The sequence below is a fragment of the Alligator mississippiensis genome, chromosome 12 (genome assembly GCF_030867095.1).
Source record: "Alligator mississippiensis isolate rAllMis1 chromosome 12, rAllMis1, whole genome shotgun sequence".
Classification (NCBI taxonomy): Eukaryota; Metazoa; Chordata; order Crocodylia; family Alligatoridae; genus Alligator; species Alligator mississippiensis.
The window spans coordinates 48,307,171-48,313,018 of NC_081835.1; the positions used below are offsets into that span (position 1 = coordinate 48,307,171).

At 48.1% G+C, this 5,848-nt stretch overlaps 1 long non-coding RNA gene across 1 annotated transcript; it reads right to left on the minus strand.

The window, feature by feature from the left end:
* Positions 1–2,419: 2,419 nt before the first annotated feature.
* LOC132244530 (uncharacterized) lies at positions 2,420–5,129 on the minus strand. The gene is made up of 3 exons (XR_009456093.1): positions 5,072–5,129; positions 3,014–3,276; positions 2,420–2,800 (listed from the first exon to the last, which is right to left on the minus strand). It is a non-coding gene; the product is annotated as an uncharacterized LOC132244530 (long non-coding RNA).
* Between the last annotated feature and the right edge of the window lie 719 nt (positions 5,130–5,848).

Consider the following 5,848-nt stretch of genomic DNA (forward strand, 5'->3'; position numbering starts at 1 on the left):
TCATAGAAAATTAGGGTTGAAGGGACCTGAGGAGGTCATCTAGTTCAATCCCCAGCTCAAAGCAGGGCCATTTCCAACTAGATCGTTCCAACCAGGGCTTTGTCAAGCTGGGCCTTAACCAGGGATAGTTATGCTTGCTTTGGATCCAGAATACATAGTTCTGCTGAGAGTAGATGCGTAATGGGCCAGTGGTGATACAGTTAACCACTTGTTGTCTGAAAGCCTAGTAGTTAGGACCAGGGCAGATCCAGGATTTCCCAAAGGCAGAGTGCAGGAGCAGCAACCTGCACTGCAGAGGTGGCTACACCCCTTGCTCCCAGCCTCCTCTTCCCCAGCCAATGTAGGCAGACCACACTGCAGGAAACTCAGGAGACATTTTAAGCCCCTAAAGCAGGAGAAAATCCTTCTTCCTTTCCCCTTTCTGTTCAAAGGCACAGCCCCTTCCCTCATTTTCCCCTCCCTCCCCAACTCCTGTGCTTGCTGCTGCTGCTTTTGCCACTGCTCAGAAGCAGGGAAGTTCCAGAGCCATCTGGGCTGAGGAGGGACTGGGCTCAGCTGGAGAGGAGACAGCAGCAACATAGCAGCCAGAGAGTAATTCCCCCCACCCTGCCCAGAGCCAGCACTGGGGAGGGGAACCACATCCATCCCTGCTGCTATTGTCCCTGTCCCCAGCCCCCACAGAGTGGACAGGAAGGACTCAGGTGTTTCCCTACCCTCAGAGCAGTGAGGAAAATCAGGTGGGGGCAGAGCCTTTGAGCGGGAAGGGAGGAGGATTTTCCCCTGCTTTATAAAGTCCCCAAAGGCTCCCATGGTGCCATGCAATCTAAAAGGGGGATGCAGCTATGCTACCGCACCCTGCTTCAATCCACCCCTGGTTAGGACTCTTACCCAGGAAGTGGGAGACTTCAGTTCTAGACCCTCCTCAGCCTTAGGGGAATTCAAAGGCATGTCTCCCACTTTTCAGGAGAACGCCCTAACCATGAACTATACCATAGGCTGAGTGGGGTCCTGCTCCGTCCCTCCTTTTGGAGCTGGGCAGCTAGGAGTACAGTTATGGGAACCATAATGAGTAGGCCTGTGTGAAGCAGCTAGTATTTACTTTGGATTCAGTCTATTTGGGGAATAGTATTTCTATTCGGTGATTTGAATCACTGTCCTGAATCAATTCAGCTGAACCTGATTCAGAGATTCGGCTGCCGCTGAATCAGCCAGCTCTCCAAATCAAACAGGCCCCATCCCCTACCCTCTCTCTCAGCCCCATCAATGACTGCCCACTTGGCCCCAGTGTCCTGGCTTTAAAAAAAAAAAAAAAAAAAAAAAAAAAAGCCCCACACTCCTTGGCTGCTGCCAGGCAGGGTGGGGTGGGGTGGGGAGGGGAGTGGGCAATCACTGAAGCGGTGAGCAAGGACTGCCTGAATTATTGAATCTTCGAATCTTTTTGAAATCGATTCAGAGGCTTCAAATCAATTCAGACCGTTTTATTAGTCTCCCGATTTGATTTGGATTCAAAGATTTGGCCACTGAATCAGGCGAAATCTCCTCTGAATCAAAATCGGCACCCAAAGGCTTCTCATAGCCCTAATAAGAAGAGTAAGCACAAGGGAATCTAGCTCTGTAGCTAGTGGTGAGAGAGCTTAGCCTGGAGTGTAGAGACTTGAGATTTAGTCCTTACCACAGGGTTATTTCTGTTATGCTTTTTTTTTTTTTTTTTTTTTTTAATCCAATGATTGTAACAAAAATACATAAACAATCCTGGGATAAAAGACTGTTCTCTCTCCATGGACAGTCCCCTTTTTCTTCTTACCACGTCCCCATCTTGCCTTCTAGTCTCAACACTTCCATTCTGAAGTGTGGCAGCTCTGCCTACTAGCTTTGCCATGAGGCAGCCCCCTTTGCAGGGCACTATCGGTAATGGTGAAAGATCCAAGTGCTGATAGGGGAAGAAAAAAAAAAAAAAAAAAAAAAATCTGAATGTGTGGAGTACTGTTGTTGGTTAGAACTCCCCAACACCCCTGTTCTGTGCGTCTACGCTGGAGCGTCAGTGCTAAATTAGACTGGATTGCACTTTTCCCACTTTAGTAATTTAGATAAAAGTAACATTTTGTTTGAGAGCAGAAGCAATTATACCCTGGGGTTTGGAATTAACATGATTAACATTTTTTCAGTCTCCAAATGTTTTGCCCCCATTCTGCTGCAATCAAAAACTTGTCTTTCAACTACACTAAAGCAGCTAATGTTCCCCCAAAAAGGGGGCTTTGTACATAAATCCTTATTAGGATGGGCTGCACTCTTTTAGAAGGCGCATCTTAGAAAAAGAAGAAAACTGTATCTCAATGCATTAATGTCTGTATCACATGAAAAGGCTGTCACTGCGCCACCCAGGGAACTAATGAAGATCCCAATTATACAGCAATAAAATATACATACACAGTACAGAGGGGCTTATACATTTTTAATTTTTTTCCAAAGAAATGCAGAGAGAAAGTTCTAATTAGTGATTTCATCATTTTTAAATAAAGTGATACACCATAGTAGCAAGAAACAAGATTTCCTTTTTGTCATCATGCAATTTCTAACACCCTAGCCATCCTTCCCTGGGTTATTACAAGTTTTGGTGTTGTCCTATCCCTCACAATACTCTCAAGATTTGCATTTGATTACCTGGGAAGTTCACGTCTCACTGGCGTAGTAGCAATTCTCTGTCAGCAGTCCTTCCAGTAGTTTGAATACTCTCTACCAATCCACTCCTGCTCACAGGTCCTACACATTCCTGGTGAAGCCCATGATACCACTGAGGAGACTAGGAAGGTTTTGTGCAAGCAAAGACAGAGATAAGAATGAAATGGTCAACATGATGATTCTTTAGTTTAGTGTATACTTTAGAAGTTTATGCATCACACTTGCATACATACTTAGCAGTGCTAAGTATCTGATCCCAAATTACTGTTAATAAATTAGTCAAAACAGTAGCAAGACATGGAACCTTACCATGACAACATCCTAAAGGCCCTACCTGATTTTCAGAGTCAAATTCATATACAGTTGGGCATGAGTCCAAGGGTCATGGCTTTATTCATCATAAGCATGGAGCCTGTAGGTCATCATCAGGACTGTTGTATTTCATTTCTTCTCTGTTCACTTTAATTGGTGGTTTTGATTGGAACTATCCTGCCTGGACCATTCTAGTCAAGATTTGTGGTGCAGTATGTTTGCCTGTAGTGGTGGTTCTTATCTCTCATGATCAATGTCCCATGGTGGGTCTGGTCATGAAATTGCCTGAAACAGGAGAACCCAGTTTTCATTAATTCCTCTATAACAAGAGTTGCCAGAAATATCATGTGAATTTTTGAGCTAAACTCTGGTGTAGTTATATAAGTGTTCTTTCCAAAGGGCTCCTCAGAAAGCACATGCGGTGTTCATAGCAGTAAAGGTAAAAGAGTTGGATGGATTTTACTGGGCTTTGACTTTTCTGAACATAGGGTAGGAAGAGAGTGAGGAAGGAGGATCTAAGAAAAAAACCCTGAGAAGCAGAGAGGGGATCCACCTAATGAAGTAGGGAAGAGCATCTTTGCACCTAGACTCACTAATTTAGCAAAGAGGACTTTATGCTAGGCTCAGTGGAGGCATAGACAAAGGCCTTCAAGTAAAGGGCAGGGCAGCTTGGAGAATGATCCAGGCCTAAGAATAAAAGAAAACATAGGAAATTATAACAAGATCATAGGCAGAAAACTAGCAGGACAATCTACTAGTCATCTAATACAAGTAGTAGAAGCAAGAAGAACTAGAAGTACTAGTAAACGCGGTTCAGGAGGATCATCATTAAAAAAAAAAAAAAAAAGAGGGATTGCAGCTGACGATGATGGAGGCTGTATTTCTAGGAAGGATACAAGTGCTACAGCTCAGGTGGTGGCCTGCTGGGTGGTGAACCGGCACTGAGGAAACAGACAGGAGATGGACACCTACCTCATGATCAGGATAGTACCCTGTTGTGGGAGGACTGTGCCCCACAGGGAGGACTTGTATAGAAGTCTGTGTGTAACGGCGCAGGGTCCTGTAGGATGGCCGTGACTACCCCAAGGCCCCCTTACCGTGCCAAGTTGGCCCAAAAGGCACCCCCCCATTCTTGCCCGCCATGTCTTTGATGGTAATGATAAAAGATAATTTGGCCTCCTTGTCATAGATGCTAGGGTCAGAAGGGACCTCAATAGATCATCGAGTCCGACCCCCTGCATAGGCAGGGAAGAGTGCTGGGTTCAGATGACCCCAGCTAGATGTTTATCTAACCTCCTCTTGAAGACCCCCAGGGTAGGGGAGAGCACCACCTCCCTTGGGAGCCCATTCCAGACCTTGGCCACTCGAACTGTGAAGAAGTTCTTCCTAATGTCCAGTATAAATCTGCTCTCTGCTAGCTTGTGGCCATTATTTCTTGTAACCCCCGGGGGTGCCTTGGTGAATAAAACCTCACCAATTCCTTTCTGCACCCCGTGATGAACTTATAGGCAGCCACAAGGTCGCCTCTCAACCTTCTTTTGTGGAGGCTGAAGAGGTCCAGGTGCCCCAGTCTCTCCTCATAGGGCTTGGCCCGCAAGCCCTTAACCATATGAGTGGCCCTTCTCTGGACCCTCTCCAGGTTATCCACATCCCTCTTGAAGTGCGGCGCCCAAAACTGCACAAAGTATTCCAACTGCGGTCTGACCAGTGCCCGATAGAGGGGGAGTATCACCTCCTTGGATCTGTTTGTCATGCACCTCCCTGGGCCCTCTGCGGCCCTGTCTCGCACTGCGCCTTCCTGGCGCTCGGGGCCAGTGCACCCCCAAAATGCTGTGCCCTCTCTGGCACCGGGGCTGGTGCACCCCCAAAATGCTGTGCCCTCTCTGGTGCCCGGGTCCCCACGCTACTGTGGGTCCCCCGTGAAGCCTCCTCCTTCCCCTAATAGCCAAGCCACTGGTCTTAAACAGCAAGCACAAAACACAAGCCCCTGGGCTATAACATAAATCCAAGCTGCCTAGCTATAACATCATTCAAGCCACCCCAGGGGTGCTCCATCCCTCACAAGTATCAGAGGCTGTACCTGCAGTCAGGCCTCTCTCTCTCTCCTTTGCTTGCTCTGGGAGAGCTCCTTCCCCCTTGGCTGCTGGCAGGGAACTGCCCTCCTGGCCTCAGACCTAGGGTTTATATGTGAGCCAGGCCCTGCCCCTTCTGGTCAGCTGACCCCTGGCAGGTGTGAGCCACTAGCTCCCTCTGGTTGCCCTGGTAACCAGCAGCTGGGGCTCCTCACTCACTGCTAGGGCTCTTTCCCTAGCAGTTTCCCCTCTTTAAAAGAGCAGGGCACCTAAGTACTCTGCAACACACCTCCCCCCTCAAGACCCAGACTCACCAGGATGGGTCTTCATTCTTTTCCACCTCACCTCCTTCGTCTCAGCCCTCTTGAGTTTTTGTACTGGCCTGCCACAATTCTGACACTTGGTGGCGGAGGTTTTCAGGCGCCTCCTGCTCGCCTTTTCCCCAAGGCGTACCATGTAGGATTTAATGGGAGTTACCCTGCCACGGGCAGTCCCCCCACATTAGCCAATTTTGGTAGGGTGGACTTTGGTCAGTCGAGCTTCTTGCCTTACAGGGTCAACGCTTTCTTCCTCCCTTATTCTCCCGGGGCTCTTGCCTACTTTTTTGGGGTTTTCTCCCCCTCACTTTCAGCTCGTCTAGGTCCAACCCCTATATACTCTGGTCTTTCCCCCCCCAGGGCCAATTATGGGATTTCTCACTCTGCTAATAGTGTCTCTGGAGATCCTGAAGCCTTCCCCAGATCTCCCACTGTCTCCTCAGTGCCCTCCGTGCATATTCTTCCTCC